The sequence below is a fragment of the Cervus canadensis genome, chromosome 5, assembly GCF_019320065.1.
Source record: "Cervus canadensis isolate Bull #8, Minnesota chromosome 5, ASM1932006v1, whole genome shotgun sequence".
In the NCBI taxonomy this organism is placed as follows: domain Eukaryota; kingdom Metazoa; phylum Chordata; class Mammalia; order Artiodactyla; family Cervidae; genus Cervus; species Cervus canadensis.
In genome coordinates, this window is record NC_057390.1 from 74663148 (window position 1) to 74690933 (window position 27786).

General features: G+C 51.6%; 1 long non-coding RNA gene across 2 annotated transcripts; it reads right to left on the bottom strand.

The window, feature by feature from the left end:
• LOC122442652 lies at positions 1-27567 on the bottom strand. Of its 2 annotated transcripts, none has more exons than XR_006269688.1 (3): positions 27434-27567; positions 10990-11122; positions 1-325 (listed from the first exon to the last, which is right to left on the bottom strand). It is a non-coding gene; the product is annotated as an uncharacterized LOC122442652 (long non-coding RNA). The 2 variants fall into 2 exon arrangements; XR_006269689.1 differs by lacking the exon at positions 27434-27567 and adding an exon at positions 13279-13444.
• Positions 27568-27786: the final 219 nt, after the last annotated feature.

Below are 27786 nucleotides of genomic sequence, written 5' to 3' on the forward strand. Positions count from 1 at the left end.
TCCATAGCGTTGCAGAGAGTCGAACATGACTGAAGCGACTTAGCGAGCAACTTTGGCTGTGCTGGGTCTTCATTGCTGTGTAGGCTTTTCTCTAGTTTGGCTTCTCTTGCGGAGTGTGGACGCTCGGGCGCATGGGCTTCAGGAGTGGCACACGGACTCAGGGGTTGCAGCTCCTGGGCTCTCAAGCATAAGCTCAACAGTTGTGACTCACAGGCTTCCCAGCATACGGATCTTCTGGATCAGGGACTGAACTCACATCTCCTGCATAGGCAGGTGGATGCCCTACCGCTGAGCCAGCAGGCCAACTCTCCTCTCTACTGTAAGACTGTGGGGGAAAAGTGAAACTGGATGTGTGTTAAAGCTGTCATTTAACCCGAAACCCTTAGCTGTTCTTTTCTTCAAGTCCCCCCTCTCCCAGGCACATCTGCTTGGGGGTGGGAATTCTTGGCAGCCCTCTCTTCTCACACCCAGCCTCCTACCTTGCCGCTTGGGTGCCTTCTGCTTGATGCTTCATCACCCCCTCCCCTCTCCAAGCCCTCCGGTCGCCTTGGGGTCCAGGCAACATCCCAGAGTCTTCTCAGGTCCTGGTCTGAGCCATCCGGCCTTCCCACTGTCCTCCCTCTCCATCCACACTGTGTCCTGGGCCCCTCTTGCCTACTCAGAGAGGCCGTCAAGGTGCTGGACCAGAGACCAGTGACAGGTTTCTCCCTGACAGCAGCTGGGCCTGCAGTGTAAGGAGGCAAGGAGCCCCTGGCCATGCTGCCCCTTCAGAGGAGCAGCAGGTGTGCATGGGGGGTGGGATACAGGGGATGGAGGTGGGTGGATGGAGCAGATGCTCTGTGGGGCCAGGCCACCCACCTCACCCACCTGGCTTCAGCACAGCTATGCTCTTTTTCCAGTAGTGATGTATGGATGTGAGAGTTGGACTATAAAGAAAGCTGAGCACCGAAGAATTGATGCTTTTGAACTGTGGTGTTGGAGAAGACTCTTGAGAGTCCCTTGGACTGCAAGCAGATCTAACTGCTGCTGCTGCTGCTGCTAAGTCATCTCAGTCGTGTCCGACTCTGTGCGACCCCATAGACGACAGCCCACCAGGCTCTGCCATCCCTGGGATTCTCCAGGCAAGAACACTGGAGTGGGTTGCCATTTCCTTCTCCAATTCATGAAAGTGAAAGTGAAGTTGCTCAGTCATGTCTGACTCTAAGCGACATCATGGACTGCAGCCCACCAGGCTCCTCTGTCCGTGGGATTTTCCAGGCAAGAGTACTGGAGTGGGGTGCCATTGCCTTCTCCGCCTAAATATTCATTGGAAGGACTGATGCTGAAGCTGAAACTCCAATACTTTGGCCACCTGATGCAAAGAACTGACTCCTTGGAAAAGACCCTGATGTTGGGAAAGATTGAAGGCAGGAGATGAAGGGGACAACAGAGGATGAGGTGGTTGGATGGCATGACCGACTCAATGGATGTGAATTTGGGTAAACTCCAGGAGTTGGTGATGGACAGGGAGGCCTGACCTGGTGCAATCCATGGGGCTGCACAGAGTCGGACACGACTGAGCAACTAAACTGATGCTGCATACTTCCAGGCATGTTACTCATGTTCCTTCTATTCTGCCACAGCTGGTCTCTGCTTTTTTGCTCCAAGGTTTTCTCGGAAGCTACAGAAAACTCAGTGTCACCCTGAAGTGAAAGGTGGTTAATGGTCTCACGCACCACTGTCAACATTGGGGGTCAGGGTGTCCATGGAGAGATGCCTGACTCTCATCCTCCAGTAGGACAATCCTAAGACACGCTCCACACATTTCCTGGTGGGTTCCCAGGCCAGTAACCAGTCCTTTCCTGAATGATGGTCCAAATAAACTAGTTGAACCCAAGTCCTTGTCTTAGGCTTTGGGTTTTCCCAACCTCAACACCTGGCCAGGAGATGTGGTGGGTAGCCTTTTCTATTAGTGTTCTCACAAGGACCCTTTCCCTACCTCCCAAACCCGTATCGGGGGTCACAGACATCTTCACCCTCATCCCATATTCATCCCATATTCCTCCTATCCCCAAGTTCCGTCAATTCCCTTTCCACTAGCCTCACCTCCTTGTCTGGGGGCACCTTGTCTCTCTTGTGAGTGGCAGCCCCAGCCCCCTGTCTGGTCTCCTGCCTCTGACTGGCTGTCCCCTGCAGGTTTTCCCTCCCCCAGTTGGATCAAGAGACTGCATGAAGCTCTTCAGACTTGGGGATGTTTGTGACAGTAGACAACAATCCTGGGTTTTTATAAAGCAAAGGACTTTCTTCTCTGAATACTTTCTGCTTTCCCAACCTCTGGCCACAGGTCCTCAGCCTGCTTACTGTCTGCTCTGGGGTTCCCCAGGGCCAGGAACCCTTCTCAGGTGAGGACCAACTCGGCTTCCGTCCTGCCTCCCTCACGGGGCCTACCTGAGGCTGCACACAGAAAGCAGCCAAGGAAGAAGGAGCTGGAAGAGCCCAGAGAGGCTTCTGCCCTGGAATAGAGATGATAGGGCCTGGGGAGGAGGACGGCTCTGGCCCTGGCTCAGATCTCACGCAGGCAGACTCACAGACAGACACTCCCAGTGTCCTGAGGTTGGTGCTGGGAGTTGGAAAGCTCAGGATGAATTGGGAACCCAGAGAGGGTGTGGCTAACTTAGCTGGGAGTGTGGGTGGAGAACAGGGGAGAGTCAGGGAAATATCCCAACTGAGCTGAGTCCTCAGGCCCGAGTAGCTCGTGGCCACATGGAGGGATGGGTGGCAGGGGCGGGTGTTGCAGGCAGGGCCTTTGCTGGCCCACATGGTACCTTTGTGAGAATTAAACCAAGGTCCCCCTCTAGGAATATGCAAACCCCGGCCCATGCACACAGCTTGACGAGCAGAGCCTGGCCTGGATCAGAGCCCTAGCACGGCCTCTCCATCAGCCATTATCCTGCCTATCCCAGTGCAGAGGGGCAGGCACATGCCTAAGCTCAGAATCATGGTTTCCTAAGATGTTCATGTCCTAATTCCCCAAACGTGTGAATGAGCTACTTGACATGGTAAATAAAAGAGACTTTGCAGATGTAATTAAATTAAGACTCTTGAGATGGGAGATTATCCTGGATTATCTGGGTTGGCCCTAAATGGAATCACCAGGACCTTTATAAGACAGAGGCAGGAGTGTCGGAGAGGTGCAACACAGAAATAGACCAGACAGAGTTGAAGGTGCTACCCTGCTGGTGTTGAAGATGGAGGAAGGAGCCACGAATCAAGGAATCGGGTAGCATTTTGAAGCCAGAAAAGGTAAAGAAATGGGTTCCTTCCTAGAGCCTCTGGAGGGACATCGGTCTGCTGGCACCTTGATTTCAGCCCCTTAAGACCCATCTTTGGACTTCGGACTTCCAGAGCCGGAAGATGATCAACCTGAGTTGTCTAGAGCCACTAGTCTGTGGTCATTGGTTACAGCAGCCACAGGGACTAAGGCACGAGCCTCCGTGCTTCCAAGGAATGGCTGTGGGACATGGTGCCTAGAGCCCAGAGGGTGGTGGGAAGGGGGACAGATGAGGGCAGACAGGTCGGCTGTGATGATGAAGAGCCTTTTCAGTCATTGAAAAGAATGTGCCTTTGTGTGAAAGCAGCCTAGCAGAGCGACACAGAAGGGAGCCACATTTCACTTGTGGATGTGTTCGGAGGCAGTGACCAGGAGGCCAGCTGTGGGTACCAGGGTGATGATGGGGTCTGGGCCCAGCTGGTGGCAATTCAGGGAGGCAGAGCCTCTCCCCTGGAGGCCTGGAGGCTCAAGACACAGTGGAGGGCAAATTCCTCTTCCCCAGCCCCCGTCCTTTCTGTTCCTGCCTCACCCAGCTGTAAGGTCAAAGGCACCGAAAGGCCACCTGAGATAAGGAGGAATGGTAAATCCTGGAGAAAGTTTCTGAGGGCTCGGTGGAGAAAGGGTAATTCACACCCACACACCCACACACGGTGGGGTGGGGTCTGGCACACCCAGAGCTTTTCTGTTGGTCAGCCTTCTCCCGTCACGGGCTCGGCACGGATGCCCCAGCAATGCCCCATGGGGACTGTCTGATGCCAGGTCTCCAAGGGTGACTGCCCTTTGGGGTCACCAGGCTGAGGAGCAGGGGGCTGGGTCTCGGACGTCTGAACCCTGGGTGGGGCTGCACGGAGAGTGCAGGAAACCGATGTTTCGGTCTCACCTGTGATTGCCTGGCCACAGGTGAGACTCTGGTCACTTCGTGCGAAAGATGAAGATGAATGAAATGTATCAGAAAGGGCCGAGCCTCAGGTGTGCCCTCCCTTCGCCCCTGTCCACCCAACCTCACAAACTGCAGCCGCTCTGAACCATACCAGCTCTCAGAATGCCTCCCGATTCCCACCTCTGCCCGTCTCTTCCTCTGTCTGGGCGCCTCCTCATTCCCGGTCTGCCTGGTTAGCCGCTTCTAATCCTCCGGGTGTCACAGTCCCCTGGGAAGCCCCTCCCCCAAGGGCTGAATCCGGTCTCCCATCGTCAGGCTCTTCTGGAGGCAGTGACAAAAAGGCTGCTGATGGGTTTATGAACCTGAACTTGCAGCAGGCGAGGCACCACCCAGGACTCTGACTGGGGAACCTGGCCAGCTTTCCTGCCCTTCCTTCTGGAGCAGACTCTGCCCTGCCATCCCAAGGCAGCTGCACGTGGTTCTTGAACTGTGTGTCCTCCTGTCGAATTTTATATTTAAATTTGTTATTTATTTATCTGTAAATTTCCTATCTGTATTACTAAATGCTATTGTATTATTGTTTTACTTATACTTTATATATAGTACGTATTTGTACATGAAATTTATACTTAAAGGTAAAAGAGGAGCATTTTAAAAAGGAGGGCTGTCTTTTCACTCTTCTCCTCTGCCCACCTGGCTCTTTGGGTTGTGGCGGAAGGGAGTTCTATTAGGAGATTAGAAGAAAAGCTTTATAGAGCTTAGTGATGGGTTTTTAAGGACTAAATGTTAGATGGAGGTCATTAACATTTTAAATGTAGCTACCCTTATCCCAGTAGTTGCACTTCTATGAATTTATTCTGTAAATATGTGACACTTATTCAAAATAATATGTGCACAAGGTTATTCATTGTAGCATTATTTGTAATTGTGAACAATTAGAATAAGCATGAATAGCCATTAGTAGGTATTGGTTAAATTATAGTAAAGCTGAAACTCCAATACTTTGGCCACCTGATGCAAAGAACTGACTCATTTGAAAAGACCCTGATGCTGGGAAAGATTGAAGCTAGGAGGAGAAGGAGACGAAAGAGGATGAGACGGTTGGATGGCATCACTGATTCGATGGACGTGAGCTTGAGTAAGCTCTGGGGGTTGGTGATGGACAGGGAAGCCTGGTATGCTGCAGTCCGTGGGGTCGCAAAGAGACGGACATGACAAAGTGACTGAACTGACCTGAAATTACAGTATCTTCAGATAATGGAATACTGACACTGTGCAGTTATTAGCCAAGAATGAGGTGTATCTACAGTGATATGAAATGAGTTTCAAGATTTTCACTTGGAAAAAAAGCAGAGATGCAGAATATTGTATGATCATTTATGTAAAAACTGTGTGTGTGTAGTCCTGGGGGTGTGCACATGGACTTATGTGTAAAACAGTATATCTGGAAGGCACAAAATCTGGACAAAGATGTGCTCTCTGGAAAGGCTCAAAGGGGCATGAACACCTTCTGAATTCTGTACTTTGTCTGTATTTACCCATTCTAGAATAATAATAATTCACACTTATAAGCACTTCAAAATAATGAAAAAGGAAACAAAAATAAATGAAGTGCTTAGAATAGAGCCTGGTATACAACAGTCCCTGGTGAATTCATCTCTTGCAAGGCTGCCTTGGGGACTTGCCAGTGTTCCTGCTGCATTGTGTACACACCTCCATTCCACCATCTTATTAATATGATACAAAAAGTGTTAGTTGCTCAATCATGTCTGACTCTTTGTGACCCCTTGGACTGCATCCTGCCTGTTCCTCTGCCCATGATTCTTTACCGTCTTGAGCCACTAGGAAAGCCTCTACATATAACATACATTATGGCAATAACTCTCTCTTTCCACATATGACTGTCTAACTGGACAATGTACCAAATATGACTCCAAGGCAGGGAAAAATACATTTTCACTTTATGTCCTGGCACCAAACAGAGATTCTGGCACGTGGTGGATTGTTGAGTGAATGAATGAGCGAATGAATTCACTAATGAATGTATTAGAAGGAAAGTGAGGCCATAGTCCCTGCTCTCTATCATAGAAGCTTCTATCATAGAAGCTCATGCTCTGACAGTGGGGCAAGAGTCACACATGACACATGTCAGTGACTACAGGCTGCTTATGACTATGACCCCATGATCCTGGAGATCTGGGGGAAAGAGAATGAAAGATTCCTCAGAGTTGAGAAGTGCTTACAGTTGCAGGGTGATGTTTGGGCCTGGAAAAGATGGGAGTCAGGAAGGAGACAGTCCAGGACGAAGCATGGAGGTTGCAGCAGAGGGATCAGGTCTGGTGTGGTGGGGAATATAGTGCAGACCTAGGCGGGACCAAGGTGGCAGAGCTACAATCAGCTGGCCCGCTTCCCTGTGAGCAAGGGTAGGAGGTGGCTCCCCCATCCTATCCCGCTATACCACAGCCTTCAATCTCAGAGCTGTGCAAGGGCATCTGAATGGCACCTGAACTCGCCATCTGCTTCTCTGGGCCAGCAATGGAGGTGGAGCTGAGGATCCAAGTGGTCCCCCTGCTTTGGTCTCCAACCCCATGGGAACTTGGTTTTGTGAGTTGTTTGGAAGCTCGGTGCTGGAATCTGACAGCATGTGCAACCCCTTCCTATACTTGTTCCAAAAACTGGCCAACCTGCTCAGAATGGTCAGTAACATGATGATTCACGTGGTCCTGACTTATCCATGTTAGGTCTGACTTATCCATGTTAGGTCTCGGGGGCTGGGAGGAAGGCAGCATGAAGACAGGAATACCAGCCAATCTCTCCAGCAGGGAGATTGTTTTTTGTTGTCTATCACTGCATAACAAACCGCCCCCAAAACAGGGGCTTGAAAACAACCACTGCTTTGTTATTTCTTGTGGTTCTGTAGTTGACTGGGTTCAGCTGCTGGTCTTGCTTGGCGATCTCTCATGCAGGGCATTTAGGTAGAGGTAGGGGCTGGAATCGTCTAGAGGCTGACGAAGATGCTGAGTCAGCCAGTCCTCTCTTCTTCTCCATGTGGTCTCTCCACATGGGCCCTTTGGCAGGGTAGCCAGACATCTTACACAGTGACTCAGGGATCTCAAAAGTGAAACTTCCAAGAAAGAGGAAGTAGAACCTGCCGTTCCTTGTGGAACCTGCCGTTCCTCCTAAAGGCTAAGGCTGAGATTGGCATGGAATCGCTTCTGCCACATTCTGTTGAGTAGTGTATGTCACTGAAACCATTTACTTCATAATGGGACTTGAACCCAGCCAAAACCCTGCCTGGGACTTGAACCCAGCCAAAACCCATGGTACCTGGTGTCAGAGCCTGATTTCTTACGTGTTCAGATTCAGAGAAAAGCATACTCCACAGACAGAGTGTGAGCCGTCGCAGAGGGTGAGTACGGCCGTGAAATGTGGCGTGGTTAGTTTTTATAGGCTGGGTAATTTCATAAGCTAATGAGTGGGAGGATTATTCCAACTATTTTGGGGAAGGGGTGGAGGTTTCCAGGATTTGGACCACCACCCACTCCTTGGTCTTTTAACAGTGCCTTGGAACTGTCATGGCACCTCTGGGTGTGCCATTTCACTTGCTGATTGAGGATCGAGGTCTAGTCTTGTCTGCCATCTTGGTCCCATTTGGTTCTAGTCGGTTTATGCTGCGTCATTCTTTCCACAGTGGTGCCCTGCCCCTTTCCCTCCTGTTACATCACCAGCCTGCCTACAGTCAGTGGGGAGGGGACTGCATCAGGGCACAGACGCTGGGAAGTGTGCATCACTGGGACTGTCTTTGGAGGCCAGCTTACGTAGGCCTGCAGTGTCAGCAGTGACAGCCGAGGCACCAAGGAGAGAAGTGGGCAGTGATGGGGGATGGATTCAGGCCTAGAGGTCCTCTTGGCTGGACTCTCCCTGGCACAGAGGGGACCAACCCAGGTGGATCTCTTTACAGGATTTTCCCCCACCCCATCCTCATGTCTTACCTGTGTTCAGGGCCTCAGCCCCACTATGAATGGAATGGGTCCCCCTGGACTGATCACTTTATCATGCGGGGAAAGAAGCTCAGACCCGAGCAGTGGGTGTCTGGCCACGATAAGGGGAGGCTCCACTTTCATATACCCCACTGGATCTTGGGCTGTTCCACTTGGGTGTCCCAAAGACACCTCAGCCTTAGTGTGTCAAGAATTGATCCCTCACTTCCACTCCTACTTCCTTCTTCTGAGAAAGGTTTACTCCAGAGCTCCAAGGTCATTTGTCCTTCTAGAGAAGAGGGCTCAAAGGACTCCAAGGTGATTCTCTAGCCTCTATGGTAGTAGAACAGAAAAATCAACTTCCATATCTGAAAGTGCTCTTGGTCTAGAGTAAAACAAGGCTGATACCCATACTTGGCTCAAGATTATCTCCTGATAAGCAAACTGGATAAATCATGTGGAAATGGTTAAAAATATGGAGTGCTATAGCCAAGGGAGGGGCTGGTATTTAAGGAAGGGGTATTTGACCTCTGGTAATTAACCTGTCTAGTAACCACCCTCCACTTCTGATTACAGAGCCCTTTTCTACCTTAGGAAACTCATTTCATGTGGTCTGGGTGGGATTTGGCCTGCTTGAGAAGTAGGAACATGCCTCAGGCTTAGCCAATCAGAGAACTCCATATCTTGACTACAAGGGTTGGTTCAGAAATAGCCCTGTGACCTTGGAAGAAGTCAGCTCTAGCTGACTCCTCCAAGTCTTTTTCTGCTGGAGCTCTTGGGAGAGACAATTTTTGTCCATTTGAATTGCTAAAGTCAGTATGGCCTCTCAGGTGGTGAGAACCCAGTTAGGAAACACAGAGACAGAGGAAATTCCCTGGCGGTCCAATAGTTGGGACTCTGCATTCTCACCACCTAGAGCCCAGGTTTAGTCCCTGGTTGGGGAACCAAGATCCCCCAAGCCATGTGGCTTGGCCAAAAAAAAGAGAAAACAAGAGATGGACAGGGTTCTGTTGGAATCATTCTAGCCTCTGGATCTAAGACGGTATGACGTCACACCCACCCTGATGTATCAGTTCCATAGGTCAATACATCATCTTTTTTTGTAGCTTGAAGAGCCTGACTGTGTCTTTAAAACAACAAAGCCTCACTCACAGACTTAAAGAATGAACTTACAGTTGCCGAGGGAAGGATGAAGGGAAGGGAAAGTTATGAGAGTTTGGGATGGACATGTACTCACTGCTATATTTAGAATGGATAACCAACAAGGTCCTACGGGATAGCACAGGGAACTCTGCTCAAAGTTAGGGGGTAGCCTGAGTGGGAGGGGATTTTGGGGGCGAATGGATACACGTATATATATATGGCTGAGTTCCTTATTATTCACCTGAAACTTTCAGAACATTGTTAATAGGCTATACAAAATAAAAGTTTAAATAAAAAATAAAAAGTTTAAATCTGGAAACAAACTCCTTGCCTCCTCATTTTTACCAGTGCATGACCTTGTTCAAGACTTGGCTCAAATTCTCCTCTTCCAAGAAGCCTGCCTGAATCATCCCATTACGTGATATGTTATCATTCAGATTATATTACCTCATGCTGGCTTGTCTGTATTAAAAATGTGTTGAGTCCTCCCAAGCGAGGGAGCTTCTTCCCTCTGCAGGGCGGGAGTGTGGTGTGTGAGCCGTATGTGCACGCTGGGATGGAGTGGGTGAGTGAGGACCTAGGGGCACATGGACTCCATTCTCAAGACTAGAAGGCATCCAGGATTCCCACTTTCTCTTCCTCGCCACGTGAGAGTCATCACCAGGTTCTGTGAACTCCGTTCAGTATATCCTGATCCTCTTCTTCTCCATCCCTGCCACAGTCCCACCCACAGGGCTATTAGAGCCTCCCAATCCTCTTGTCCCCTACAATTCAGATTACCATCACAGCCACAGTCATCTTTAGATCGTGTCACTTCCCTCTTGTTATTGTAATAAAACCTGGCTTCCTCACCTGCAGTTCTGTACACAACAGGGCCCCAACCTGCCTCTCCCACCACTCTACCTCTACATCAGCTTTCATCCTACCATTCAAGCTTGGGGAGCAGCACATAGGGCCACCTTAGGGGGAGCTCCTTAGCTGTTTCCCTGCCTGGAATTTTCTCCCTGAGATCACTGCCTGCCTCAGCACAAGCATCACCTCCTCAAGGCAGCATTCTCTGACCCTTCCAGGCCCTCTCGCTGCGTCACTCTGATATGTTCTATTTACAGCACTCATCATCACTGAAATGATCTGTTTTGAGTATCTGTTTACTCGTTTTGTTTTCTTTCCCCTGACTAAGATGGAAGCTCCAGGAGGGGAGGGAACTTCTCTCTTACGTTCACTGCCATAGTTCCTGCATCTGAAACAGTGCCTGACACATTAGAGGATGCTCAATATATTACTGTTGAATAAATGCACAAATAGAGGTCAGGCAGTGGGGATAAAACCAAAACCGAATCTGATATGGTCCCAACCCCGGAGGCCCAAACATGGAGGCATGATGGAGAGAAATAGGCATTTAAATTGCAATGTGATAAGCACGTCCATAAATGCCAAGACGGCTCCCGGGGCTCACCTCGAAGAGGCACCCGCCCAGAGTGCACGGGAGAAAGTGCTGGGCAGGCTTCCTGGGGAAGCCAGGTCCAAGCTGAGACCTAACAGTTGTGAGCAGGTTCAGGAGACGTAGAAAGCTTGTCTCAGGTGGGGACACCTGAACCTACAAAGAGCCAGAGGGCTTGAGAGCACAGTGAAGGGGGTTCTGAAAACAGCACCTGCAGAGCCTCTGACCTGCCCACCTGGAGAAGGGCTGTCTTCACTTCCTCCCTGGGCGACTTGGAGGCCATCACCTGGATCCAGATCATCCATTTCTTCACTTATTCCTTTAATGACCACCGGGTTCTGACAATGTGCCAGGCCCTGGATTAGGCACTGGGGAGGCAAAAATGAAAGGGCTTAGGCCTCTGTGGCTGAAGAAATAGCACTGAGCCATGCAGACATCCTGCTCAAGATGACACCATGAGACCCCAGCCACCATGTGCAGAGGGTACAGCTGGGTCCTCCTTCCACCCATGTGCCTGGGCGTCAAGGAGAAAGTAGGGACACTCCTTCCAGCCCTGCAGGGACTTGCCCTCGGACTGGTCCTTCTGCCTGGAGAGCCTGCCTTTCTGCTCCCTCATGCACGCACTTGCTTAGCACACACACAGGCACACACATCACCTCCGCTCTGGTCACGGGCGCACACCCACGCCTGCCCCACGTCCTCACACACACAAGTCCACACTGGTGCCAGTTACAAAGATGGGGGAAACCAGATTGGGGTGGGGACAGAAAGCAAAAGTTTTGGCTTGCCTATGTTAATTTTGAAATGCCTGGTAGATATCCAAACGGAGATGACAAGCAGATGTGAGCCTGTAGCGCAGTGGAGAGGTAGGAGTAGGAGATGCAGGTGTAGGAGGCATCAGCAGATGGATGGTTTTAAAGCCTCGAGGAGATCATCTAGAGAGTGTCTGGAGGAAAGGAGAAAGTCTAGAACCAATCCTGACACATGACAACATGTAGAGGTTGATTGAAACCAACAGAGGAGCCTGTGATGGGCAGAGAGAGAGAGAGAAAGGAGAAAAGCGGGGAGGTGATTTTCGCTGAAGCCAAGAGAAGAGAACATTTCAATGAGGAGATGCAGCCAGTCATCCCACTGCTGCTGGTAGATCCAGGAACCAGGCAGAGGAGTGACCACTGGCTTCAACAACGTGGAGGTCGCTGGAGAGACCTTGACAAGAGTGGTTTTAATGGAGCAGTAGTAATGGGACGCCAATGGGGTTGGGTTTGGAGAAAATGGGAGTGAAGAGGTGAGAGCATCAGATAGAGAGAGCTTCTTAAGGAAATTCTACCATGAAGGCCTATGGGAGCAACAGCTGCTGGAGGGAGAGGGGCATCAAGGTGGAAATTTTTTGTTTGATTTGCTTTTCTTTTCTTTTCTATGGAAGCATAGTTGATTTACAATGTTGTGTTAGTTTCAGGTGTATAGCAAATGATTCAGTTATACATATATATATTATTTTTCAGATTCTTTTCCCTTATAGGTAGTTACAGAGTATTGAGTATGATACTCTGTGCTACACAGTAGGTCCTTGTCCTTTTTCTATTTTAGATGTGTGTGAGCTCAGTCACTCAGTTGTGTCTGACTCTTTGCGACCCCATGGACTGTAGCCAGCCAGGCTCCTCTGTCCATGGGATTTTTTCAGGCAAGAATACTGGAGTGGGTTCCCATTTCCTCCTTCAGGGGATCTTCCTGCCACAGGGATTGAACCCATGTCTCCTGTGTCTCCTGCATTGCAGGTAGATTCTTTATCCACTGAGCCATGGGAGAAGCCTTCTATTTTATAGTAGTGTGTATACATTAATCCCTAATCCTTTATTTATCCCTCCCTGCCTGCCCCACTTTCTCCTTTGGTGAAAATTAAGTTTGCTTTCTATGTCTGTGGGTCTATTTCTGTTTTGTATGTAAGTTCATTCATAGCACTTTTTTTAAAGAGATGTGAGCTCCTAGAGAATTTATGTATGCTGTGGGAAAGATCCCATGGAGAGGGGGGATATTATGATAAAGAAGGGAAGATAATAAGACATTTCATGAAGAGAGACCCTGAGAAGGCAAGAGGAATGGGATCCAGAGCTCAAGACAGAGTTGGGTTTAGATAGATGTTGGGATGGTGGGCCAGTCCCTGGGTACAGATGCCAGGGGCCTAAATGTTTTGGTGGAGGGAAAATGGGTTCCTTCCAATATTTTCTATTTTCTCTGTGTAATAGGAAATGACATGATGAGCTGAAGAACATGTGGCCTTAGAAGACAGAGAAGAAGGTGGAGTGGAAAGGTCAGGGGCTAGAGAGAGAACCCTTGTTGGGAGCCCAGTGGAGAATTCTGCCATTGAGTGAGATCAGTCAGCAGTGTGTGAGCCTCACAGCCATTTTCAGCCACGCGGGTGCAGGCACAGAGGCTGAGAATTAGGATACACGGCCCTTGGGCACCAGGGCTTGGGTCAGGGCAAGAGGATGAGATGGCCCGATGCCCCTGATGATCTTGGCCTCACCTGCAGAGAGGCCTGTCCCTCCACCGCCAGACCTTGGCGTGTTCCGCACTCAAGAGACACCAGCAATTTCGATGGCGAGGGGGACCACCTGGCGGTGGGCAAGAGGCGTGAGGTCATTGTGTTGAATGCTCACCCCTCTTCACACCCTGCTCCAGCTCAGCCTAGAATAAGCACTCCCAAGTGGTGGACCTGGGAACACAAAGATAACAAGGTGTGCTGCTGGGTCCTGGCCCCAGACCTGCTCAGAAGACAAACAGCCTGGTCACAAAGAGCTTCTCAGAGGAGTTTTATTGGGGTGCATGTGTGTCTCCTTCACTGTCAGGTACCCACTTGCCTCCAGAGAAAGGGCTCCTTCATCACTCATGTTAGTCATGAGTCCCTACACAAACAAGGGGCCTTTCCAGGGCTTTCCCACCCACCTTGGGGCAGAGCCTAGCACAGAGGCTGGCTCAGACAGAGATGCTCTGTAGTTTCTTATGAATAAATGAATGGACATATAAACGAACGGACATATAAACAATGAACGAGTGGACATATCAGGGCAATTGTCCGTCCAAGGAATGGGAAGCCTTCACTCAAACCTGGCCAGAATGACCAGCCCCTTGCCCATCGCTTCCCTGAGGGCAGCTGGGATGACCAAGACCAGCTCAGGCAGAGTCAGAAGGTCTCCAGTTTCAAGGGAAGTTCCTCCTGAGAGGGGAGGGCCGACAGCATCCTCGGGAGCTGAGGAGAGAAAGCAGACCCTTTCTATCCTAGAGTTGGATACAAAAGAGCCTGAGGTTAATTTAGTTCTGGACACCGTGGTTCTGGACAAGAGAAGCTTGTCCGCCTTCTCTCATGACCTCTGGGCATGACCCTTGGTGGCCAGAGTATCCCCTGGAGCTCTGACCTCTGCTCCTCACCAGCAGTGGTGAGCCTCCTGACCTCAGGCTAGGGCCCTCTGAGCAGAGCGGCCACCTCAGTGGCTGCAGGGTCAGAGGTTAGCAAGTCAGGGGTCACGCTGAGAAGGCACTGTTGTTTCCAGCCTGTTGGGGCTGAAGGGCCAGCTGATGGAGACCCGACCCCAGGGCCCAGGCCGGTGGGCAGATGGGCTCGCACACCTGTCCTCTTGATCCTCTAACTGTTCCCAATGCTCCTTTGTTTGTCGGGTCCTTCTGAATGCCCGGGTCAGCTAGACGAGGGATGGAAACGCTAGCTGGAAGAATGGAGGAATGTTGAGAGGCCAACCTCTGGGAATACCCGCTGAGCCTTCCTGAAAGGGTTCTCAGTCTGGCCGGGAACCGGGAGAAAGAAGAGGACTAGGTGGGCTGAGGGCTAGAAGTGGTACAGATCAGGGGTGCCCACACTTGGCTCCAGGTCCCTGCTGAGGGGCTAACCAAGCCTGCTGGGCAGGAGCAGGCCCCGCGGTCAGCCTGCTGCCAGAGAAGCCCGAGCCCCAGGGACGCTTGAGAGGGCTGTTGGTCTGGCCGGGAACGAGCCGCCCTACAGGAGATGGTGAGGGTGACCCCCCAGCAGCCCCCAGATGTGAGGGTGGGCAGGACAAGTCCAAGGAAATAACACCGGCGAGGAGGCCTTGAGAGGGGCTAACCAGGACAAGCCAGGAAGGCCTGTGGGTGAGCCTGGTGAGTAAGAGTATCCGTGTCCTGGGGCCACCATAATGAAGCATCACAGACTGGGAACTTAAATAACAAAAATGTAATGGACTTCCCTGGCGGTCCACTTAAGAATCCGCCTGCCAGTGCAGAAGACATGGGTTCAATCCCTGGTCTGGGAACTAAGATCCCACATGCCTCAGGGCAGCCAAACCCATGCTCCACAACTACTGAGCCCACACACCACAACTCCCGGAGCCTGCGCCCCGGAGTCCATGCTCTGCGGCAAGTGAAGCCACCGCAGCAAGAAGCCCAGGCACCACAGTGAAGAGTAGTCCCTGCTCACTGCAACTAGAGAAAGCTGATGCACAGCAGTGAAGACCCAGCATAGCCAAAAATAAATTAAAACAAATTATTTTCTCACAGTTCTGGAGGCTGAAAGTTCAAGATCAAGGTGTCGGGAGGGTTGGTTGCTCCTGAGGCCGCTCTCCTTGGCCTACAGATGGCCACCTTCTCACTGCAGCCTTGAATGGCCTTTCCTGGTGTCTCTTCTTACAAGGGCGCCAGTCAGATTGTACTAGGGCTCACACGACCACATGTCACCTTAACAACCTCTTTATTTTTCTTTCTTGATTTTGTTGTTGTTGTTTTTCATTTTGGCTGTGTGGCCCAGCATGCAGGAGCCGAGTTCCTTGACCAGGGATTGAACCCTCGTCCCCGGCCCTGAAAGTGCAGAATCTTAACCACTGGGCCACCAGGGAAGTCTCCTTAGTCACTTCTTTAAAGACTCTATCTCCCAAAACAGTCACACCTGGAGGAGCTGGGGGTTAGGCCTTCAACACGCCGATTTTAGGAGACACAGTTTGGTGCCTAACAGTGACTACGGCCCTGATTGTGACTGTGCATGTTTATAGAGAAATGGACTGCTGGACCAGGCAATAAAACACCAACCACAGGAGGGACAGTTCCTCCTGTGTGTGTGTGTGTGTGTGTGTGTGTGTGTACTCACACGTGCAAGTGTACACAGCAGCCTGCTAGTCACTCAGCAGATGTGCTTCCCTTGATTCACCTGATATTTCCTCAGAGAAGGACAGGCCCATTTTCTGGATGAGCTGAAATTGTCCAGGTCACAGGGCAGGCACAGGACAGCACTAGAACCTCTACCCAGGCTGCCTCGGTGTCCTGGGTGCTCCTTGTTCCCTGCCCCATCCTTGCCAGTAAGGTCATATCCCCGGATCTCACACCACACCTCTGGAAGAGTCCCAGCAGTCGGCTGTGGGGCCTCTACCTGTGTGTGATGTAGGCGGAAACAGAGGTGACAATCTACTGCCTGGAAGTGGAGTGACTCATGAGCCCATGAGTTTACTGGCTAGTGTGTGTCTTATCTCCCTGACTCACTTGATTTTTAGGCTCTGACAAGTTCAGCGATTTGCCAGGGTCTGACAGGTGTTGTACCCAGAGGGCAGGGCTTGGTCCCTGCTGGGCCCAGCTCCCTCAGAGACCCTGCGCAGGTTTTTGGAGACCTCCTGAGCTGGCCCACAGCGGGTCCCTCTGGGAAGGGCACACACAGCCTTGGCTACACCCTGACAGCCTCTGGTCCTGCTCTCTGGTTCTCAAGGGGCCTTTGTCCCTCCTGCGCCAGACGACCTGGTGCCCCTGGGACCCCATCCTGGTTCCCCCACTTGGCTGTGGAGGAGCTTGGCTTCCCAGGAACCTCCTGTGAAGGGCTGGGGGCTGTGGCAGGTGAGGGGTCACATATACAAATGCCAGGAGACCAGAGTGCCCAATCTCTAGGACACCAGCCAGTTTCTCATGGAGGCTTTTCTTTGAACTGGCTCTGATTGGAGAGCCTTGACCAGCTGCCCTTAACCCCACTGGCTGAGGCCTTGCTGGGTTTTTCTGTTGGAAAATTTCATCCAGACACTTCCAAGGAGCTCCAGTGCTCCTGTGTCTGCCTCCAGGGCCATGGCTGATGGGAGGCCAGAGAACAAGTCCTTCCTTGACCTGGTCATGGTAGGTAAGGGGTCCCTGGGGGAAGGGCTGGGGCCTGGAGAGCTGCTCATCTTTGACTGTCAGGTTCTTCCAGCCAAGCAACTACGTGAGGGCCTGGAGCAGCAGCCCTAGAGCGTGTCCTCAGGGGCAACTTTGGGTCTAATCTTGTCAGTCATGACCTCTCCTGCCTGTGAATGGACCAATGGCATATGGGCACTGCCCCCGTGACAGCCAGAATGGCCAAGGCTACCTAAAATCTCTCTTCCTAATCAGCCCCGGTGGTAAGGCTCTTCCTAGCAGAGACACATCGATAACCTCAGATACGCATATAACACCACCCTTATGGCAGAAAGCAAAGAGGGACTAAAGAGACTCTTGATGAAGGTGAAACAGGAGAGTGAAAAAGTTGGCTTAAAACTCAACATTCAAAAAACTAAGATCATGGCATCCGGTCCCACAACTTCATGGCAACAGATGGGGAAACAATGGACAGATTTTATTTTCTTGGACTCCACAATCACTGCAGATGGTGACTATAGCCATGAAATTAAAAGATGCTTGCTCCTTGGAAGAAAAACTATGACAAACCTAGACAGTGTATTAAAAAGCAGAGATATTACTTTGCTGACAAATTCCATCTAGTCAAAGCTATGGTTTTTCCAGTAATCATGTATGGATGTGAGAGTTGGACCATGAAGAAGGCTGAGCCCAGAAGAACTGATGTTTTCAAACTGTGGTGCTGGAGAAGACTCTTGAGAGTCCCAGGACTGCAAGGAGATCAAACCAGTCAATCATAAAGGGAGTTATTCCTGAATATTCATTGGAAGGACTGATGCTGAAGCTGAAGCTCCAATACTTTAGCCACCTGATGTGAAGAACTGACTCATTAGGAAAGACCCTGATGCTGGGAAAGATTGAAGGCAGAAGGAGAAGGGGGCGACAGAGGACTAGATGGCTGGATGGCATCACTGATTCAATGGACATGAGTTTGAGCAAGCTCCAGGAGACTGTGAAGAGCAAGGAAGCCTGGTGTGCTGCAGTTCCTGGAGTCTCCAAGAGTTGGACATGACTGAGCGACTGAACAACAAGAAGAGACCAGGACTCAATGACCAAGGACTACACACGGCCAGCCTGGAGGGTCCCTCAGGACCACTTCATCCAGTCCTCTCGTTGGCAGAGAACTCACTGGCGCCCGTCAGCTCCCGGGGCTCTCAGGGTTTGTGTGGATGGTTGCCGTGCCCTGAGGCAACTACAGTGCCCTGACTTTCAAGCACACTCCTAACTGTTGAACAAATAAACGAATTCAGGTCCTCAGGTCATTCCAGCGCTCCCCCACTCCCTGACCCCTGCTAACCAGCAACCGTGGTCAAGGGCCTGAGATTCAGTTCATTGCTGCCAGTGTTGTGTGTGTAGGGGGTGGAATAACTCTCCATTTCTACCAGGAGCCCAGGGGTTTGCCTGGATGGGAAGAGACTGCAAGTCTGTCCTGGGCCCGTGGCTGCGAGCGTGGAACTTTTCAGGAAATAAAGAGGCATTGATTGTGGGTCCTGCTGGCAGGTAACTGAAGCTGACTGATTCCCCTCAGACCAAACCCTGAGGTGCTCGGGGCCCTGAGCTGGCGCAGCTCTGAAAGGCACTGACTGGGCCCTGGCCTGGCTCCAGGAGGCGCGGCGTGGGAACGCGGCCTTTACCCTCTGCCGGGCCTTGAGGGTGGGGAGCTGGGTCTGGGGCGGGATCTGGGACCGAACCCCAGGGTGGCCTTTGAGGGACACTTCTGGGCAAGGCAGGCCTCAAAGGGCCCAGAGCAGCCACTTCCCCTGTCATCTGTCCCTCCCTAGCGGGTGTTTCAAGACTGTCTTTTGGTGGTGGAGAAAGCTCACGAGAATTCCCTTGTTCCCATGAGTGGACATGGGCTGTTCCATTGCCCCTCCCCACCCCTGGGTCCACTTGGAGAAGCACTGGGCATCAAAGTGGAGTAAGACCTGCAAAGGGTGTGTGCTTAGAGAGCCCTGGATCCAGCAGGCCCCATCCTCTCCCCGCTCCAGATTTTTGGAAGAAGGTTGTTTCCCACGTTTTGACGCATCAGCAACTATGACTGTGGGGCCAGGGTCCCAGGGTCCCAGGGTCCCGGGCACGCATGTCTAAGGGTGGCAGCCCTGGCCGGCGGCAGCGGCAGCAAGAAGTGGGTCTGTTCTGCCGGAAATTCTTGGTCTGGCCTGGCCTCTCTAGAGCCCCAGGCCAGCAGGAAACCTGCCTTTCCTGTCCGGGGCTCCCAGCCCCTGTCAGGCTCCCTGGGTGAGGGCAGGGCGCTCTCTTCAGTTCTCACACAGAACTCTGCTGGGTTGGGTTCCCAACAAACAGAGGTCCGGCACCATCGGGCCCACTTACTTTTTCCTTCTCTGGCTGGGGCAAGAGAAAGGGGTAAACAGTTTTGGGTTTGAATCCCTGTCCTGGCCCATTCTGATGGAGGCCCAGGACAAAGCCACTTCTTATTTCCTCTCTGCTGAACCAAACCTCCCTAGGGATCGCCTCTCACCCCCTGGTGGCTTCTCCCTGCTGGCTGAGGAAGGCCCGTCCTGTGCACCAGCCTGGGGGCCCTATCACTGTGTGTGCGTGTCTCTGTGTGTGTGTGTGTGTGTGCGTGTGTGTGTATGCGTGTGCGTGTGTGTGCATGTGTGTGTCTGTATTAGTCGTTCAATCAGCCTGGGGGCCCTATCACTGTGTGTGTGTGTGTGTGTCTGTGTCTGTGTGTGCGTGTGTGCGTGTGCATGTGTGCGTGTGTGTGCGCGCGCGTGTGTGTGTGTGTGTGTCTGTCTGTGTGTGTGTGTGTTAGTCGTTCAATACTGTCCAACTCTTTGTGACCCCACGGACTGTAGTCCACCAGGCTCCTCTGTCCATGGAATTCTCCAGGCAAAAATAATGGAGTGGGTGGCCATTCCTTTCTCGAGAGGAGCTTCCCGATGCAGAGATAGAACTCGGGTCTCCTGCATTGGCAGGTGGATTCTCTACCGTCTGAGCCACCAGCCCCATCCAAGGTCCCATTGGAAATTTTGCTGACTGTGCAGGATCGTCTACACTCTGACTGGGACTTGACCAACCTGTCCACAGTGTCCTGCCCTCTGAGGAATCCAGGACCATAATGCCAGCATCGTCATGCCTCCCACGTGCTGGGTGCTGAGTGCTTCACAACGGAGACCTCAAATACTCCCAACAACAGACAGATGAGGTGTGATTATCCATAGTCACAGAGGAAGAAGCAGAGGCTCAGAGATGCTGAGTGACTTTCCTGAAGTCACACAGCTCATAAGTGGGCCGATCAGATACTGGAACCTAAAGTCCATGCACCTTCCATTGAAAGTACTTTATGGGGGAAGGGCAGGGTAGGGAGCTACATCAGGGGCAGTCATGAGGAGGGGCCTTCTTCTGGGTAATGGTTAAGATGCAAAATAGCCAGCAGCACTCCAAGCCTTGTGGAGTCATCTTCAGGAATCCCCGCTATCTTTGGACCTTTAGCATCTAAGATCTGACTTCCCTCCATAACAGCCTCAGCTGGGCCCCATGATGGGGCAGCCAATCCCCAGACCAGCCTCAGCCTGCCTGCCACTCTTACTGTCCTCCTCGTGCCCAGACTCATTGGTTCTGGTTCTGTCTTGAACAAAGCAGACCAAGGATGAAATGGGAAGCTCCTGATTGGGTTATTCCATGGACTCAGGGGCCACTTGCCAAGGCCTACAGAATGTCAGAACCACATCACAACTTCTCCTGAAGAGTGTGCAAACACACAGCTCTGGATTCATACAGTGAGGTCCAACATTTGCTGGCATGACACAACGAGAAATCTGTTTAACTTGCCGAGTCTCAGTTGTCTCATCTGTAAAGTGGGTTATTATAAGGATAAAATCTGAGAATAGGGCATTGGTGTTGTACTTGGAACATAGCAGAGGCTCAGAAAATGGTGATTGTTATTACCCTTTCTCTAGATCCCTATAATCTAGGTGGTGTCGTTTACCAGGATTTTAGGAAACTTAAGGATTTTATTGCTGCTCTGTACTGAGCATTCCCAGGTGAGGAGCTGAGATCGAGGGCAATTCATTCAATAAGGGAACTCCCCTGTGGGGTCAGGCTTCCCTGGTGGCTCAGTGGTAAAGAACACGCCTGCCAATGCAGGAGATGTGGGTTCGATCCCCGGGTCGGGAAGATCCCCTGGAGGAGGGCATGGCCACCCACTCCAGTATTCTTCCTGGGAAATTCCATGGACAGAGGAGTCTGGTGGGCTACAGTCCACAGGGTCACAAAGAGTTGGACACGACTTAGCAACTGAGCACATATGCACCCAAGCTGTGGGATCATGGGGGCCCACAGCGGTATGAACTTCTGCAAGGGGCCAGAGAGGCAACCCAGGGGCAGTGACATCATATCCCAGGCTGGCAGCAAGAGCCCACCTCCCCCCTCCCTGGAGACCAGAGCCCCGCCCCCTTCCTCGGCCTCCCTGTTCACTTGCAGCATCATTCACGGCCCCTGTGAACAGAAACGACTAACAAGAGTGTGAGCCTCAAGGATGTGATGAAGGCACGCCCTGCTCTGCTACCCTTTGGGAAGGCCAGCCCTGCCACTCACTGTTCAGGCTGGAAGGGGAAGGGCCTAGACCAACATCAGGTTGGTCTGCACAAAAGGCCTTGGATGCCGGGTGAAGAGGAGGCTGTGCTTCCTGCAGCAGGACCAGGGAGCTCGAGGGGAGAGACCAGAAGGAAGCCGGCTGCCAGCTGGGTCAGGGAGGCTGGGGAATGGATGGGACTGGTGTGGGTAGCGGTCTTTCCATTTTGTGCTCCACATCTCAGGAGCCACCCCTCGGCAGGGCCAGCGGACTAGATGGAGGATGGATGCTGAGGTTGCCTGGAGGCTGGACATATGTCCCCTGGGAGCCAAACCCCAGAACACATGCTCTCTGATGGGAAAACTCTCAGCTGGTTTGACTGGATTTCCAAAGCTGCCAGTCTTGGGACTGAGACCTCAGAAAGAGCAGCTGGGGGAACACGGAGGACATCTTCTGGGGCTCTGGCTGACTCAGGAACTTCAAAGGCTAAATCACCTCCAGCATTTGTGCACACAAGAAAAGCTAGTCAGGGGAGGGTTGAAGATCTGTCTCCTGGGACACGGTCAAGGATCTGCCAGATTTCCAGCAAATGGACTCGTCCCAGGGGTGACCAGGCATCCCCACTCACATGCCCCAGCAGCTTTGCTGGTCACAGAATGGCTGCAAATTACATGTTATTAGAACAGTCTGGCTGATGAAGTCACTGCAGCCCTAATCCTATTTATTTCAATGACAGCCTTGGCAGAGCCGTAAATCTTGCTGCCAACCATGTCTCTTGTGGCCGGGTCCCTGGAGGAGCTATCGTCAGATGTGACTACAGGGAGAGGTTCTTGTTAGAGCTTCAGTTTGCCATTCGTCACCTTTTTCCTTCAAATGGAAAGTTCTTCCAGGAAACCCTGCTATGCAGCAGACTGTAATTTTCAAAGATGGCGTCCATGTTATATCCTATTGGGACATACTTCTCTTGACACTCTGGGACTCACTCTGTGACTGCCTTAATGTAGAGGTCACTGCAGAAGTGGCATTTAGATGATTTCCACAGTCATGTTGCAAAGATGCCATGTGCTTCCATTTTATCTTCCAGGGACTCTTGCTATTGGAATCCAGCCACCATGCTGTGAGGAAGTCCAGGCCACACGGAGAGGCCACATATAAGGTGTTCTGGTCCATAGCTCCTACTAAGTGCTAGCTGACCACCAGCATCAGCCACCAACCATGTGAGTGAGGAGACTTGCCACATGACTCTAGACCTAGCCAGCATCTGACTGCACCTTCATGAAGGACCCTGAATGAAAACCACCCAGCTGAGCCTGAGAACTGTGAGAGATAATAATAAAATGGTCATCATTGTTTCAAGCCACTAAGGTTTGAGGGGATGGTTACATAGTGCTGGATCACCAGAACACCACAAACAGTGATGATGGATAACCTCTGCCTCTTGAGCTCTGTTGTTGAAAACTGGAAGTACTCCATCCTCCCAAACATTCCTTCTCAGGTTCTAAACATGTAATATCTGGGTGATTCAGTCTCGAAGTAGGATTTGAAAGCAGAAACTCCAGTTTTCAGCAGTGCGAAGACAGGACTTCCCTGGTGGTCCAGTGGTTAAGAAACTGCCTGGCAATGCAGGAGACATGGGTTTGATCCCTGGTTGGGGAAGATTCCACAAGCTGCAGGGCAACTGGGCCCATGCACCACAACAATGAAGCCTAGGCTCTAGAGTGCACGGTCACTCTCGTCGCTTCAAGAGACGCCATGGCAATGAGGAGCCTGAATACTGCAACCAGAGAAAGCCCACGTGGAGCAATGAAGACTCAGGGCAGCCAAAAAACAAACAAACAGAAGTGGGAAAACTGCTCCCTCACATTCCCAAGGGAGTTCTTCTCTTGAACATTTCTACTGAGAGAGGCAGTTATGAGGTCATGGAAAGATCACGACTCAGACGTCAGGTAGACCCAGTGTGTTGGTCTGTTCAGGAGAACATAACAAAACACCAGAGTCTGAAAGGCTTATAACAACAAACATTTATTTCTCACAGTTCTGGAGGCTGGGAAGTCCAAGATCAAGGCACAGACCTGCCTCTGGTTCAGAGCAGTGCCTTTAAGTTGTAATCTCACATGGCAGAAGGACATATTTCATAAGGCCACTATCTCCTTCACGAGGCTCTGCCCTCATGACTGTTTTTTTTTTTTCTCATGACTTTTAATAACGTCCCTGAGACTCCATTTCCTAACACCCTACCTTAGTTAGTTAGTATTAGTCGCTCAGTCGTGCCCGACTCTTTGTGACCCCATGGACTGCAACACCCTACCTTGCGGGGACATAAACCATCAGAGCATCCAGGTACAAATCTCAATTCTGCCACCTCCTGGTGCTCTGTCCTAGCGTCAATCACTTTACTTCTTTGTGTTTGGAGAGTCACAGCGACAAAATGGGAACGTTCACACCTACCTTAGTGGACTGGCATAAAGAATTCCAGATTCTTTATAACCAGTCTTGGCTCAGACAGTAAAGCGTCTGCCTACAATGCGGGAGACCTGGGTTCAATCCCTGGGTTGGGAAGATCTGGAGAAGGAAATGGCAACTCACTCCAGTATTCTTGCTAAGAAAATCCCATGGACTGAGGAGCCTGGTAGCTACAGTCCATGGGGTCAAAAAGAGTTGGACACGACTGAGTGACTTCACTTTCACTTTGTCACTTTTCATCCTAAAAAAGGATTTGAGGCAGATTATGGGAATGATCTATGCAAACTGCCTTGTGATAGCTATTAAAAGTATTTGTCAAATGCTTACTAAGTGCCAGGCACAATTTTAAGTACTTTGCATGTACTAACTCCCAGGTGGTGCTAGTGGTAAAGAACCGCCCACCCTTGCCAATGCAGGAGGTGTAAGAGACACAGGTTTGATGCCTGGGTCAGGAAGACCCCCTGGAGGAGGGCATGGCAACCCACTCCAGTATTCTTGCCTGGAGAATCCCATGGACAGAAAAGCCTGGCCTGCTATAGTCCATAGGGTTGCAAAGAATCAGACATGACTGAAGAGACTTAGCTTGATAGTCACAACAGTCCTGTGAGTTAAGTGCATTTTAAAGATGGAGGAAACCAAGACACAGAGAGATTAAGTAATTTTCCCAAGGCCACATAGTCAGTAGGTAGCAGAGCTGGAATCTGAACCCAGGAAATTTGACCCTAGAATGGACTAGACCATACTGCCTCTCAGTAAATGGTTAACTCTGGATTAGAGGTGCTGGTGGCATAAGTGTCCAGCCCATCCTCTTCATGAAGAACCAATGTGAAGAGATTCAGGGCTTGACCCAAAGTAAAAGCAATGGTGAGATGTCCAGCACTCAGGTTGCTATAGGAGAGACACAGTATGGATGAAGGTCAAGCCCAGCGGCCTTGGTGGGGGGGCAGTGAGGTCACAGACCAGGAGGGAAGGGAACAACTGAGGAAGAGGATGTTTTCAATATCAGGACAAGGACACCCATCTGGAGCCCTCGGGGGTGGGGGTGAAATCATCCTGGAGAGACGTGAGGAAGTGGAGCTGGTAGATGCGCCAAGGACACTTGACACTGAGACTGGCCCTCTTCCTTAGGCCATGGAACCCTCAGTGAGTCACCTGCACTTGGATTTGAACTGCTACTAAACATTGCAGCTCCCAAATGAGAGCGTGTGTACAAAATGCTCAGGAAACCAAAGAGGGAAGCTACCACTCTGTTTTCTAGTTAGTAAATGATATATTTTTTCAAGCTTCCTATAGTAAGTTTTAACTGTTTTGGAGGGCCACTAACTTAAAATGAATCAGGTGCTTCCTTCGCTTCTTGAACAGAGTCATTGGAATATCATTTAGCCTGTCTTCATGACTCAAGGTTAATCATTACGAACACCTGTTTGCACACTGGGCTGCACAGTGACGCTGGGCTGAGAGGGCGAGTCTCGTCTGGGTGCGACTGCGGGCCCCTGCGGGATGGCCCCGGGCTGCTGGGCTTTTGGAGTCCTCTGACAGCCCTGGATAGGTCATTAGTCTCGTCTCTTACTAAGCCCGTCAGCTGTCCCTGCTCTGTGCTATCAGAATGTCAGCCCAAAGCCGGTTGACGACACTTTGATTCGCACTCCTGATCTGATGTAACTTACAAGCCAGATGCTCACATTGGTTACAAATGTTCGTAAGAGCAGGGATACCTAAGTACAGGGTACCAAGGGGTTCAACTCAGCATGAGCGTTAGCACCTGGGAGTTTATGCCATCAGTCTTGACTGCTCAGAGACCCTTGACCCACTGCTTTTGTGAATTTCAACAGCTCCAGGTTGGGGAGGTATTGCTGTGGCTGGTGACCTGTCAAGGACCCTTTTTGATCTAGTTCTTAATTATTATTTTAAAACATCCGACTCTTTCTTTTCTTTCCTGGAATTGGTGCTTGTTGTCATTTACAGAAACTTCAGGGCCACCGCCTACAGTGGCCACAGCCTCAGTCCATGCCTCCCCAACCTTGACCCAGCCTCCCTAGGTTACACCTGCTAAAGGTCTTCTAAGTGCCCCTCTGTGCCCGGCACCCAGCCAGCCACTCGGTGGAGAGGCTGGAGCAGGCTGAGCCATGGCCCGGCCTTCCAGGAGCACTCCTTTCTGGCTGGGGAGGCAAGGTTGACTCAGGACCAGTTAGGGAACACACAGGAAGACCAGCAGTAGAGATCGGCTGGCTGTGGCCCCTGGTGGCCAGTGTGTTAGTGCAAGGGGCGGTCAGGAGGGAAGGCTGCTGGGAGCTTCAAGGAAGGCGCTGGGGAGGCCTGCAGGGCCACGTGCTGGAGGGACAGCCCTTCCCGAGCGGTGCTCAGGTTTCAAAGAACGCTGGCAGGTCTGCGGTGTGGGCAGGGTTCCCTGCAAGAATGAGAGAATGTGGGCCTCCCTCCAGGAGATCTGGGGTTGGGATGGGGTGGGGAGAGAACCAGGAAACAAATGCGAGCAGAAGGCATCGGAACAGAGGCAGGGCGGGACTCAAGAAGTCAAAGTCCAGGCTGGGGAGACCTAGTGCCAAGCGGGCACCGGAGGCAAGGAGGGGAGCTGAAATGTCACCTGCCCCTCGAGGAGCCCAGTATCCTAGGCTGAGCTCAGACAGAACTTAGTTCAGAGTCAGGGGAGCCTGAAGACACCCAGGTTCCGGCAGGGGTGCCGGGTCACTCCAGCCTGTTGTAACAGGCAATTATCAAAGCGAAATGTAAACAGGAAGCCTCTCATTCAGTCACCTGGAAATTGGTTTTGAACAATATTAACACTCCGTCCCAATATTAACACTCCGTCCCTCACTGTGCAACAAGAGGAAGTTCCTTTTCAAATTTATGGGCTGGGGACTTCCCTGGCCGTCCAGTGGTTAAGACTTTGCCTTCCAGTTCAGGAGGTGGCGGTTCGAAACTCCGTCAGGAAGCTAAGATCCCACATGCCTCATGGCCAAAAAACCAAAACATGAAACAGATTTAGAGGCCGTAGGAAGCATACCTGCACTTGCTCAGAGGAGTCGGCAGGCGGCTCCTCTTCCTCCCTCCATGAACCCCCGTCCCCTCAAGAGAGCACACTGGTTATGGGGCAGAGATGACTTAGGTACCCTGAGGTCCCAAGGAAGGCTCTGGGAAGGTTGTGCTTCCCCTGACATTGTTGGAACTCAGATGATCAGTGGACCATCCATGCCCAGGAGGCCTGGCCTCACCCCAGGGTGCTGAGGGCCTAAGAGGAAACACAGTGCACTTGCAAGGGGTGTGGTCCCAGTGGGGGTTCTGGCGAGGGCAGGGCCCACATGGCGTTCTGGCTGTTGCTCCAGAGACCCCAGGAGTCCAGCAAGAGGGACTGTGTGCCCACCTTGCTCCCAGAACACCCTCTGCCCTCAAGAGGACTTAATGTCCTCTTGGTAGATTAGTTCAGGTGAGGCCGCCCAGGCCCTGACCGTGCACGACTCCGGGGTCACACCGATGCTAAGTGGCCAAGCATACTCACCGAAGCTTCCAGGCCCAAGATGACATGTAGAGGCCTCCAGGGGATGCTGATGGCAATTGTCACTGTTTGGAAAGGTACAGAGACCTCTGGGTTCCAGAGGCATCGACCAGATGTGAGGGCCCGCGTCAAACCGCACGTCCCGCCCAGAAAGGACCCCACCCCCAAGGCCCTGCCTCCTGCCGGCCCTTCTAGAACGAAGTGCCTACAGGGAGGCGGGGAAAGAGCGTAGCATCCGGGCCGCTGGGGCGCAGAGGTGGCGCGGATCGCGCGTTCCTGCCCAGCGCGCCCCACCGTGCGACCGGAGCGGGTACTGCAGGAGAGGGGCGACCGGCCACTTGTCCCTTACCCGCCCC